At 37.4% G+C, this 14,286-nt stretch overlaps 1 pseudogene across 1 annotated transcript; it reads left to right on the top strand.

Annotated features, from left to right (window-relative positions):
* The first annotated feature begins 9,860 nt into the window (after positions 1 to 9,860).
* LOC306639378 (heterogeneous nuclear ribonucleoprotein H3-like) lies at positions 9,861 to 10,924 on the top strand (annotated as a pseudogene). The gene is made up of 2 exons: positions 9,861 to 9,973; positions 10,298 to 10,924. The product of its transcript is annotated as a heterogeneous nuclear ribonucleoprotein H3-like (transcript).
* The last annotated feature ends 3,362 nt before the right edge of the window (positions 10,925 to 14,286 follow it).

The raw sequence follows: 14,286 nt of genomic DNA, 5'->3' as shown, positions 1-14,286 counted from the left end.
CTTATTAGGGAAAACACTTGGCCTTTGATTTTTTGGTATTGACTTACCTCATGTAGCATGAATTTCTCCAACTCAATCCATTTACCTGCAAATACCATAATTTTATCTTCTTTATGGCTGAGTAATATTCTGTTGTGTATATATACCACAATTTCTTTATCCATTCATTTATTGAAGGGCATCTAGGTTTGTTCCACAATCTAGCTATTGTGAATTGAGCTGCTATAAACATTGATGTGGCTGTGTCACTGTAGTTTGCTCATTTTAAGTCCTTTGGGTATTGGTCAAGGAGTGGGATAGTTGGGTCAAATGGTGGTACCATCCAAGTTTTCTAAGGAATCTCCATACTGCTTTCCAGAGTGGTTTCACCAATTTGCAATCCCACCAGTAATGTATGAGTGTACCTTTTCCCCCACATCCTTCCCGACACCTATTGTTGCTTGTATTCTTGATAATAACCATTCTACTTGGTGTAAAATGAAATCTTAGGATAGTTTTGATTTGCATTTCTCTAACTACTAGAGATGTTGAACATTTTTTTCATATATTTGTTGATCTCCTGCATATCTTCTTCTGTGATGTGACTACTCAGATCCTTAGTCAATTTATTTACGGGGTTATTTGTAATTTGGGTGCAAAGTTTTTTGAGTTCTTTATAAATTCTGGAGATTAGTGCTCTATCTGAAGTGCATATGGAAAAGATTTTTCTCCCACTTTGTAGACTCTTTCTTCACATTATTGATCGTTTCCATTGCTGAGAAAAAAAGTCTTTTAGTTTGAATCCCTCCATTTATTGATTCTTGCTTTTATTTCTTGCACTCTGGGAGTCTTGTCATGTTGGTCTAAGCCAACATGTTGAAGATTCAGGACTACTTTTTCTTCTATTTGGTGCAGAGTCTCAGGTCTAATTCCTAGGTCCTTGATCCATTTTGAGTTGAGTTTTGTGCAGGTGAGAGATAAGGGTTTAATTTTATTTTACTGCACATGGATTTCCAGTTTTGCCAGCACCATTTGTTGAAGATAGCCATCTTTTCTCTAATGTAAGTTTTTGGCATCTTTGTCCAATATGAGATAGCTGTACTTATGTTTGTTTGTCTCTGTGTCCTCTATTCTGTACCATTAGTCTACTTGTCTATTTTGGTGCCATTACCATGCTGTTTTGTTACTATTGCTCTATAGTAGAGTTTAAGATCTGATATTGTGATACCCCCTGCTTCACTCTTCCTGCTAAGGATTGTTTTGGTTATTCTGGGTTTCATTCTTCCAAATGAATTTCATGATTTTTTTCTCTATTTCAATGAGGAATGTCATCGGGATTTTAATTGGAATTGCATTGAATCCTGTATAGCACTTTTGGTAATATGGCCATTTTGACAATATTAATTCTGCCTATCCAAGAACATGGGAGATCTTTCCATCCTCTAAGGTTTTCTTTAATTTTCTTTAGTATTCTGTAGTTTTCATTTTAGAGGTCTTTCACCTCTTTTGTTAGATTGATTTATTATGAATGGGGTAGTCTTCCTAATTTCTTTTTCAGAGGATTCATCACTTATGAATAGAAATGCATTAGATTTATGAGTGTTGATTTTATATCCTGCTACTTTTAAGAATTCATTTGTGAGTTCTAGAAGTTTTCTGGTGGAATTTTTTGGATCCTCTAAATATAGAATCTTGTCATCGGCAAATAGTGATAGTTTGAGTTCTTATTTTCCTATTTGTATTCCTTTAATTTCTTTGGTCTGTCTAATTACTCTGGCTAGTGTTTCCCCAGTTTTTAGAGGGAATGCTTTCAGTTTTTCTCCATTTAGAATGATGTTGATCTTGGGTTTAACATAGATAGCCTTTACAATGTTGAGGTATGTTCCTACTATCCCTTTGTTTTCTAGTGTTTTGGGCATGAAGGGATGTTGTATTTTATCAATTGCTTTTCCTGCATCTATTGAAATGATCATATAATTCTTAACTTTAAGTCTTTTGATGTGATGAATTACATTTATTGATTTCCAGATAGTGAACCAACCTTGCATCCCTGGAATGAACCCCACTTGATCATGGTGCACTATCTTTTTAGTATGTTTTCGTATGCAATTTGCCAGAATTTTGTTAAGAATTGTTGCATCTATGTTCATCAGGGATATTGGTCTGAAGTTTTCTTTCCTTGATGTGTCTTTCTTTGCTTTTGGTATCAGGGTGATACTAGCTTTATAGAATGAGTTTAGAAGGGTTCCCTCCTTTTCTATTTCATGGAATACTTTGAGGAGTATTGGTATTAGTTCTTTTGAAGGTGTTGTAGAATTCAACTGAGAATCCATCTGGTCCTGGGCTTTTCTTGATTGGTAGGCCTTTGATGACTTCTTTTATTTCATTGTTGAAATTGTTCTGTTTAAATTGTTTGTGTCCTCCTGATCAGTTAGGGTGGATCATGTTTCCAGAAATTTGCCGATGTCTTTGAGATTATTTTTTAACAGCTTTAAAGAGATTTAATTCATATGCCATACAATTCACCTACTTAAACTTATTTTCTTTTATGTAAATTTGTCTATTCTGGACACTTCTTAGTCAAAAAGTTTTAAAATAATTTTCTGCTCAATTTTGTTCCATTCCTTACTAAGACTCTAATTTTATTCCATCTATATTTCTCTATTCTTTAGCTGCAGTTATTTCTATTGATATATCTCAAAGTGTGTTAACTCTATTCTGTAATTAAGTTTATCCTGAGACTTTTACAATTTGGGATAGCCCTCTTTGTAGTTACATAATTTCTACTGATTTATTCTTAAAAGTTTCTACTTTTCTGCTAAGGTTTTCCTTCTCATTATTCATTTCAATCATATTTTATTTTAATTTCCTTGAATGTAATTTCTTTACTTTTTAAAAAACATTTTGTTAAAGTTTTTTTTCCATTAACTCCAACATATGGGTCATCTTGTGGTTGGATATTTACTGATTCTTCAACTTACTGTGGGTTGCATTTCCATTTTGTTTTTATGGTCTAATGTTTAACATACACTGGTAATTGTGGATAGTATGTTGTAGAGGTTATGGTTTTTATCATCTCTTTCTGAAGGAGAGTTGAGTTTTGGTCTAGCCAAAAGGTAAATTAACAGTAGTTCAATTTGGAATTGTAGAGGTTTGATCTTAATCTTTGTTAGTGCATGTCTGTTTTGGCTTTGCATTTAGTCCTAGGTCAATTTCCTTAGTCCTAGCATATGATCTTTATTGCAAATCATTGCCTTTCTGCGATTCAGATGGAAAGCTGCCATGTAGCTCTAACTTTATGGGACTCAAACTCCAAAATCTGTCTTCCTTGTCTAGGCAGTTGCTGAAACCTCTAATTGGCAACTTTGGCTTTTCAACTGCTAGTTCCCTTCTGGGTAACTTGATGTTCTCCCCTAAACATTCACAGGTCCATGATAAGCCAAGGACTTGAGGAGATTTTATTTGCATGTTTCGAAATTCCCTTCCCTACCAGGATCTCCTCAATTTTTTGCTACTCTGGAAGCACCAAGTTCTGCCATCTGATTTTTAAGACCAATGAGACTGTGTTTCAACTAGAGCTCCTTCTATGAGTAGTGAATGGATTAGGGGATTCCCTCAGGAAGGATGCCATACAAATTCAAATCTCTGTCAACCTAGTTCCTTCTCTCAAATTTATATGCTTTTAAAAAAATTTCCTGGGATCTTCAAACAGCCATTTTAAAATATGTTTTATCCATGATTTTTAATTGTTACTGGTAGAATTTTCAGTCTGGTATAAGCTTCTCCATAAATCCTGGAAATACAAACTTAATTAAATGTAACCTTGTCCTGAACAATATTCATGAATTAAAAGATTTGATGTGTTCCTTATTTTTTCTAATATACATTAAATAATAATTCAAGATTTTAAATTTTTTACCCATACACCCTTTAAAATGATCACAGATACCACATTCCATACTTCTGTAAATACTGGGCTGGATGGTTCCCAAAAACTTTTAATTCCAAAAATCCATATTAATTTCTTTAAACTATTATTCCTTAGAGCACTGATGTCCCATGAGTAATTTACAACTCTGCCATGAATATTTTGGCAGATATAACTTAAATTTTACACTAATTATGAATAATTTATTGGTGCTAACTGTGTCAGGTCTGTTTAGATGCAACACAAAATAACATAAGCTAACTCACCTGGGCAGCTAGCACTGCTAGCTCTGCTCCTGAGGTCAGACACGAGTCCTGTATCCCACTCTGTGGAAGGAACGAGAAGCATGAGCCATTGAACCCTTCATCTCCCTAGGTCACTTTCCCTATTCCTTAGTTTGCTCCCGTCTTCTCGCTTTGAAGATTAGCTTTTTCTGCTCTGACTCATATGAGAGTTCCTATGTTTATTGATAATAAATAAGTAAGTATTTAAGTCAGATCCAGAAAAGTTCAGGAACTTTTCTAATGCATCATCAGTCTATGTCTTTTAATCTAAGAAAAAGGTGAAAATGAATTAAGTCAATTGACCAAGCAAAAATTCCATTAGTAATGATTATAGCAATCACTTCTTGAATGCATGCCAGACACTTAGTAAGCTTCTCCACACTTCTTGGGTAGAAATTCAGATATTCATTTCACAAAGAAGCTGAAACTTAGTGATGTGAAATAACTTTACATACTTCTTTCTGAAACAGAAATGTCAAAATAGATATAGCTGAACCTAACTGCAGGGCAGGCTTCTGGGCAGAACACAAGTCATTTGAAACAAAAGGGAAGAAAGCAGAACACTGAAACTATTAACCTTAGTATTGTGTATGAGTTTGCATTTCCTATATATAGCACTGCAAAGAAGATTGCCAGTAATTTTATATATGAAGTCTTTTTTCCAATAGTGCTATTGCAAAGTCAAAATTATAACATTATTTTTCCACAGCACACAATAAATAAGCTTTTATAATAAAGTCAGTTACTCATTGCTATAGCAGTGTAATATCAGAAAGGAAGAGGAAAATAACTGGTACTATGGAGAAATTTTATATCAGCAGTAACAAAATAATAAAGATTGTACTTTAAGTTTTTACCCTGTGCCAGGTGCTCTGCTAAGTGCTTTATTGTTATCAGTTTATTTGCTGATGGCAATGACCCCAAAAGTATTATTAGCCCCATTAGAGATGGAAAAATGGAAGCACAGAGAAGACAAGAAACTTTCCCAGGAATCACAATAAGTAAATGACACAACCAGAAGTCATGCTTGTGAAGTGACAGAAGTTATATAAGCAGTGATGGGCTCTTTCTTTGAGATTGATGAAGCCCATTAATTATGGTTATTTTGAAAACAGTGTTTTGTGTCATTGTCTCAGGGTTTCTTGCTGCCCTTCAGGAGAAGACCACATTGCAAATCTGGGCATTCTGAGATGCTCATTCTGGCTCAGGACCATAAAAACTACTGCATTTTCTGACCACTGAAAACACAGCTTCCACAACTCAGAGGTTTATGTCTATTTCTAGTCTTCCAGAAGTTCTGAAGGCTAGAATGTAAATAGTCCTTCACTGTAACACAGCAGGGCAAATCCATGCACAGTCATACACAGGCTAGAAAGTTTGCTCAATATACAGAACTCTAACAGCAAACACAGCAAAGTAAACAGGGCAATGGGTAGAAGAAAGAGGAATGAGGCGGGAGAACGCTGCTGATCTCACACAGAGGTTTATCGGCCTGAATATCTGGTTCCCTGGAGAGGAGCAGGGAGGAAACTGGGGGCCCAGATCTGCCTCCTTCAAAAACTTGAACTAATTTTGACCTAGCTTACAATTTAGGCAGTGAAAACCATTTGCGGAGGAACTTTTCTGGCCATATCATGCTTTGGCATTCAGGATGAAAATACCTTGAATGTTGATGTTTGTTCCAGCTGAGTTAAAAACAAAAAGGCAAATATTGGATTAAAATGTCCTTAACTGCTGCAGTTCACAGGCAATGTTCAGAGTAGCTTGCTCTTAACTAATGGAAACTTAGAAGAGTGAAACGTGGACTAATGAAAGCCCAGGGGCGCTTTACCCAAGCGATGTACACAGTACCAACTATTGAAGGTACTTCCTCAGATAAAGACGGCCTCCAAAGGAGTCTCCGTGAGTAGAGAGTATTCTCACACCTGTTTACTTACACCCACTACCACCAGTGCCACCTGCCCAAACTGATAATTTCATAATAAGCAGGTGACTTCTTCAGTGATTGTTGATTAATTAGTATTAAAGTCTTGGGGGTAGCCCGTTGATTGTTAGAGATAGGACCCTGGATCCTCTTGGTATTCTATTTACTAAAATAGAAAATGATATCACTTATGTATTAGTCAAATACATTTGTTGGCAAGATTGGAAATGACCTTCAGGTGAACAGTCAATAACACAAAAAAGCCAATTCTATAGGGTACAAAGAGACAAAGTGAGGACCAATACACAAAACACTTTCTGCCTGTCCATTGGTCTGTCTCAAGAAGTAGCCTGTAGGACAGGGAGAATCACATATTTCAGAGGTCACCAAGCACATCATGGGTGAGTGAGTTGGTTAACCTTCAGGTATCCTGCCAGTTCTGAGATCCAGTTTTTCTAAACTGCTGTGAAGCATTTCTTGAACTTCCTCTATTCTAGGCACAGTTCTGGCTGTTGGGGGAATAAAGATAAAGACAAAGACCCTCCAGATGCATGCAGGATGACTAGGGGCAGTGGGGTGGGGAACAAACACATAGACCATTTCTACTAGGCACTTAGATTCTAGACCAGAATCATGTGCAGGACATTGTGGGTCCACAATGGAGGGGTTCACTTAGCCTAGGCAGTGGGTATTGGCAATGGGAGGGGTTGAGAAGGATATGGAGGCTGAGTAATAAACAGTGAATAGAAGAGGGCCAAGAGGAGATGGGGAAACTGAGGACACAATAGCGGTGTAGTCTTGCCTCACTCTGATGTGGGACCTGCTGGAAACACAGACCCAGAGATGGCAGGGGCTAGGCAATAGAGAAGAGTATGTGAGATAAATGCCTCCCATTTGAAGTCAGGCAGTCCTAAAGTCGGGTCTCAGATCTACAGCTTGCTCATCAAGGGAAGTTCTAGCAAGTTGTTTATCTTCTCTGAGTACTAATTTCCTCATCTGAAAACTAAAGTTAATGGTAGTGTCTACTTACTAGTATTGTCATGAGGATGAAATAAGGTGGTGTAATGTGAAGTCTTAGACATGGTCTCAGTACATTCTAAGTATTCAATAATGATAGAAACTCACATTTAAAAATTACATACAATTTTGTTCAAGATTGCACAGAAAATTTCACAGTGCATGGATCTGAACTCATCTGTAGTGAACACCCAGGGTGACAATGGTGTGATCTTTCCTAGGTGCTGGCAAGGAAGGAGTACACAGTTAGTGGATTTAAAACTATCATAACACTGAATAAGTATGGGTCTGCTTTTTATTACCTTCAAGCTTAGAGAATTGCAAACAATTTCAGTGATAAAATACTCCTCCCCCAAATACCTTTTGAATTTCTACAATTGTGGTGTGGGTACTGTTGAGTTTTAATAATACATTTAAAAATGTATAAAACTGCAGTTGCCTTTGACCACACTGTAAACCAAAGACAGTCCCCTGGATCAGAATTAGCTGGGCATAGTTTTTTTTTTTTTTAATTGTAAACAAATGGAGTACAACTTGTTTCTCTGTACGTGAAGTAGAGGCATACTATTTGTGTAATCATACATTTACATAGGGTAATGGTGTTTGATTCATTCTGTTCTTTTTTCCTTCCCCCCACCCCTCTCACCCCTCTTTTCCCTCTATATAGTCCCTCCTTCCTCCATTCTCGATTCTCTCCCACGCCCATTATGTGTCATCATCTGCTTATCAGCAGGATCATTTGTCCTTTGGTTTTTTGAGATTGGCTTATCTCACTTACCATGATATTCTCCAATTTCATCCATTTGCCTGCAAATGCCATAATTTTATTATTCTTTATGGCTGAGTAATATTCCATTGTAGATATATATCATAGTTTCTTTATCCATTCATCAATTGAGGGACATCTAGGTTGGTTCCACAATCTGGCTATTGTGAATTGAGCAGCTATGAACATTGAGGTGGCTGCATCTCTGTAGTATGCTAATTTTAAGTCCTTTGATTACAGGCCAAGGAGTGGGACAGCTGGGTCAAATGGTGGTTCCATTCCAAGTTTTCTAAGGACTCTCCACACTGCTTTCCAGAGTGGCTACACTAATTTGCAGCCCCACCAGCAATGTATGAGTGTACCTTTTTCCTCACATCCTCACCAACACCTATTGTTGCTTATATTCTTGATAATTGCCATTCTAGTTGAGGTGAGATGGAATCTTAGGGTAGTTTTGATTTGCATTTCTCTTATTACTAGAGATGTTGAACATTTTTCATATATTGATTGCTTGTATATCTTCTTCTGTGAAGTGTCTGTTCATTTCCTTATAGTAACAAAAACAGCATGGTATTGGCACCAACATAGACAGGTAGATCAATGGTACAGAATAGAGGACACGGACACAAACCCAAATAAATACAGTTTTCTCATACTAGACAAAAGTGCCAAAAACATGCAATGGAGAAAAGATAGCCTCTTCAACAAATGGTGCTGGGAAAACTGAAAATCCATATGCAGCAGAATGAAACTAAACCCCTGTCTCTCACCCTGCACAAAAATCAACTCACAATGGATCAAGGACCTTGGAATCAGACCAGAGACCCTGCATCTCATAGAAGAAAAAGTAGGTCCAAATCTTCAACATGTTGGCTTAGGGTCAGACTTCCTTAACAGGACTCCCATAGCATAAGAAATAAAAGCAAGAATCAACAACTGGGATAGATTCAAACTAAATAGTTTTCTCTCAGCAAAGGAAACTATCAGCAATGTGAAGAGAGAGCCTACAGAGTGGGAGAAAATCTTTGCCACTCATACTTCAGATAGAGCGCTAATTTCCAGAATCTACAAAGAGCTCAAAAAACTCTACACCAAGAATACAAATAATCCAATCAACAAATGGGCTAAGGATATGAACAGATGCTTCACAGAAGAAGATCTACAAGCAATCAACAAATGGGCATGGTTTTTAAATGATCACTCTAGCCACCCTTTCTTCCTGTTTTAAAATTTCAACGAACATTCCAAATGAATACACAGGGTGACAGAATTGAAGTGACTCCTTTATCTTTTCAATCATTGTGCATTTATTGTTTATTCTAACTCTATCATTTAAACAAAGGAATATATATTTCCATAGGAGTTGAAAACATGAACAGCACCCAATGTATGCTCAACTAATTCTGAACCATTAGAAAACTGTAAGGATTTCTCTGAATTAACTTCCATGTTGGCAAAATGTTTGTTATGGAAAAAGTAATAAAATAGGTTAACTTTGAACTGCTTACTGCAAATATTTTTTTTCATACAAAGTGTCAAAGAAATTATCTGCTCCCGGTATCAAACACACCAGGGTACCTACCAGACTGCAAATCTGTCAGACTCCCATGCTTATGAGAATGTTTCCCCTATTCCATCCTAATCCCTCTCCTGCGTCTACTTCTTTATCCTGGAAACCTGACACTCTTACCAGTGGAGTCAGTTATTTCGATTAAATCGTGTCCATCTGAAGACTCACAGAATTATATCCTTTCCCCTGAGATGAATAACACATTAGTGCTTAGTGGCCGTGGATTGTTCTAGGGATTGGTGCTCTCTGTGGTAGAGAACTCTAGATGAGGCATTAACATAGTGGATGTGGGAAAAACCATTGTGCACAGGAGTCAGTGTTTCTATTAGGCAATAGAAACAGGCATCAGGGTACCTGAAGTAAACAGGGCACTTAAATCAAATGAAATTGAGATGGACTGGGTTATGAAACACAATGGTCCAAATGACGATTGTGATGGGACAGTAAGACTTGGTGGACTGCCATTCGGTTGCAGCAAAGAGAAAACAAATCAGTTCTTTCAAGGGTTGGAAATCATGTCAAATGGGATAACATTGACAATGGACTACCAGAGGAGAAGTACAGGGGAAAACTTCGTGCAATCCGCGTCAGAGGAGATAGCAGAAAATGCTCTGGGAAAACACAAGCTAAGAATAGGGCACAGGTATATTGAGATCTTCACAAGTAGCAGGAGCGAAGTCAAAGGATTTTATAACCCACCAAGAGGATTGCTGGGACAGTGATGGGGACCATATGCTAGACCAGTAGGAGGAAGTGGTGGTTATTATGGAGCTGGACATGGAAGTGTGTATGACAGAATGTGACGAGGAGGTGATGGATATGATGGTGGCTATGGAGGTTTTGATGACTATGTGGCTATAATGATGGCTATGGAAAGATGGCTTTGATGACAGAATGAGAGATGGAAGAGGTAGGGGAGGTCATGGCTATGGTGGAGCTGGTGATGCAAGTTCAGGTTTTCATGGTGGTCATTTTATACATATGAGAGGATTGCCTTTCACACAACCGAAACTGATATTGCTAATTTCTTCTCACAAAGAAGTACGCGTTCATATTGATATTGGAGCTGATGACAGCAGCAGGAGAAGCAGATGTAGAGTTTGTGACACAGGAAGATGCAGTAGCTGCCATGTCTAAAGATAAAAATAGCATTGATACATTAATTGAACTCTTCTTAAATTCTACTCCTGGAGGTGGCTCTGGAATGGGAGGCTCTGGAATGGGAGATTCTGGAATGGGAAGCTCTGGCAGAGATGGAATGGATAATCAAGGAGGATAAGGATCTGATGGAAGAATGGGAATGGGGAACAATTATATTGTAGGATGTGGTACTCCTGATAGCTTGGGTGGTTATGGTTGTGCTGGTAGAGGCAATGGAGGTTACTATGGGCAAGATAGCATGAGTGGAAGCAGATGGCGTGGGACATACTGAAAATACAATCACCAACATACAAGTCCTAACAATGGCATCTGGTCTACTAGACTTTCTTACAGATTTAATTTCTTTTGTATTTTAAGAATTTTATGACTGAAGAAATGTGTTTTCAAAATATTATTTTGTAAAGCAACAGATTGTGTTGAGAAAATCTGTTTTCAATAGGTTTTATTTGTTGCATACTTTGATTTAAAAATAAATTTTTATATTAAAAAAATAATAAAATAAAACAGTGGATGTGGAGAGAGGAGAGAGCAGGATTAAGAATAAGGGAACTGATCACCTGGGAGGAATGATGGAGAATTTGACCCAAGAAAAGAGGGAAAGCCCAGAAAGGAGAGTGGCTGACAGGGAAAAGTTGGGAGGTGGCACCAACAACGAAGTTCTTCCACTTCAGTTTTGCCCAAGGCAGAAGAGTATAAAATTGTTCTTTGTGTTCTGCTGGGTTGGAGAAATTCCAAGGGAAAAAATCCTCACAGTTTTGATACTGATTATAGCAGATGATGGGTGCTTTTGGAAAAGCTCTTTGGAAGGAGGATTTGAGTGAAATAGCCAAAATATTGACTGACAAGATTGTGGTATTGAGGCAGAGATCCTGTGATCCCTACTTGTGGAATCCTGTGTGTGTGCCTGGTCTTCCAAGTAATTGGATTTTAGGAGTTGATGGAGATCAAATGAAGGATCACTGCAGAGTTCATAGACCAGATCTAGAGAAAGGCAGTGTACTCTTGTGATGGCCACTGCCACCAGCACTCTGAACTATTTCACAACACAAAAACGTAAGCCAATCAGCTGGTCAGCTACCTAGTCGCCTTGTATTGTTGTACATTGACTTTGCCTTGGGTGCTGTCCTTCACTTGGAATGCAGTTATAAATGCAATACTTCTCCTCATCAAGATTAGAGTCTAGCAATGGTGACAGACCTCGAACAAATGATCATATATGCAGTAACAAATCAAACGACTTCAAGCAGGCAAAGTTCTGTGAAGGAAAGTGCACCTTCACTATACGGGATGTTATTCTAGGAGGAAGGTAGAGGATGCCAAACAATCTGGATTAAAAATCTAGTATTTAAAAATATGATACAACAAACTCAGCAAATAGACAATACGCTAGTAGATGGGAATTACGGTTTAGATATTAGGCACCACCCAAAAGCTCATGCGTAAGACAATGCAAGAAACTCAAGAGATGAAACGATTGGGTTATGAGTCTTGACCTAATGGATGCATTGATCCCCTGAGAGGGATTAACTGGGTAGTAACTGTAAGCAGGTCGAGTGTGATTAGAGGAGGTGGATCCCTGGGAGTGTGCCTTTGGGGTGTTTTGGTATTTTGTCTTCATTGAGCTAATCTCTCTCTGTCTGCCTCTGTGGTGGGTATCCTGAGCAGCTTTCCTCCACCACACTCTACTACCATGATGATGGCTCATCTTGGGCTCTGAAGAATGGAATCATCCATCTGTGCGCTGAGGCCTCTGAAACCACGAGACCCAGAATAAACTTTTCCTCTTCTAATTCTTGTCAGGTCTGACTAAAACAGCAGGGGTGGGTAAAAGGTTTTGCTAGAGCTCAAGAAGGACTAATAAGTAAACTCATTCAGATGGAAACAGAGGTAGCTAGAGGAAGTTGGCCAGAAATTTGGTTATCAAAGCACAAGGAATAAATTTACAGGAAAGTTATGCTTTCCTAAATATCTGGCAAATCACAAATGGTGATGTACTTTACATAGGTGCCAATGCTAAGATTCCTCATCTAAATAAAATAAGATTGACTTGAGTGTTGCCTGTAGATTCAATGATATCCTACGAATGGTAGAAAATGATAGTTCTATCTCCAGAAACTCATAGATCTGTCATATTGATGCTCAGTTTTTATTGCTTTTCATGCTTTGAAATGATTCCCATTATTATTAGTTTAGTTTTTAATTATAGAAGTCTCCCTATTTTAGTGTTCATAGTTTCTGAGAACCAAGACCCTGGTTCATAGTTTTAGATCCAGTTTTTCACATAATCTTTGGAGCAGAATAGGCATGGAGATAAGTATTTAAGTAATGAATAAATAAAATGATATCAAAACTGATATTTAGGAAACAAGCCAGTTTGGCCGGACAATGAAGAAAGCACATACCAGACAAATGATACAGAGTAGAAAGAGACCAGTTCACTTTCTTCCAACTGAGGGAACTTTGCCTATGGAATAAGATCCCCACTGCAGTTTTTTTTCCATAAAATTTTTATTGAGCAACTACTATGAGTGCCTAACAATGTGCTTGATATTACAGTTGCAGGGAGCTTAAATATATATGATTTTACTATTAATATAATCATATTTGAGCATTGTAGTTTATGAAGATGTATCCAATCAGATTCATTTTTCCATATTTTTATGGGTACATTTAGTTGCACATAATGGTAAGATTTTTTGTTATGTATTCATACATGCACAAAATATAACGATGTAATTTGACCAATATCATTTCCAACCATTTCCCCTTTTCCTCCCCTTCACTCTCCCCTGGTCCCTTTCCTCTATTCTAGTAACCTCCCTTCAATTTTCATGAGATCTTCCCCCACCTTTTTTTCCCTTTATCCTATAGCTTCTACATATGAGAGAAAACATACGATCCTTGAACATATGAGTTTGGCTTAATTTCCTTAACATAATGTTCTCAAGTTCCATCTATCTCCTGCAAATGCCATAATTTCATTTTTCTGAATAAAATTCCATTGTGTATATTCCACATTCTCTTTATCCATTTATCTGTGGATGGACACCTCTGTTGGTTCCATAGTTTAGCTATTATGCATTGTGCTGCTATAAACATGGGTATGCATGTACCACTATAGTATGCTGACTTGAATTCATTAGGATAAATTCCAAGGAGTGGTATACCTGGGTCTTATGGTGGTTCCATGTCTAGTCTTTTGAGTAATCTCCACAATGATTTCCATATGGGTTGTACCAATTTACAATTCCACCAACAGTGTAAAAGTGCTCCTTTTTCTCCATAATCTCTCCAGAATTTATTTGCATTCTTGATGGATGCGGTCTAACTGGAATGAGGTGAAATCTCAGGGTAGTTTTGGTTTGTATTTCCCTAATTTCCAATGATGTTGAGCAATTTTTCATATATTTTTAGGATATTTGTACTTCTTCTTTTGAGAAGGATCTGTTTAGTTCATTTGCCCATTTATTAATCAGATTACTTGGTATTTGGTATTAAGGTTTTTTGAGTTCTATTTGTTATATATTCTAGATATTAATCCTCTGTTAGAGGAGTAACTAGCAAAATCTTCTTCCATTCTGTAGGTTCTCTTTTCCCTTCTTATTTGCTTCCTTTGCTGTGCAGAAGATTTTTAATTTGATGTTATTCCATTTATTG

Source organism: Sciurus vulgaris, assembly GCF_902686455.1.
Source record: "Sciurus vulgaris genome assembly, chromosome: 11".
Lineage (NCBI taxonomy): Eukaryota > Metazoa > Chordata > Mammalia > Rodentia > Sciuridae > Sciurus > Sciurus vulgaris.
Note: the sequence above shows the minus strand (reverse complement) of the source record. Positions and strands in the feature narration are given on the sequence as shown.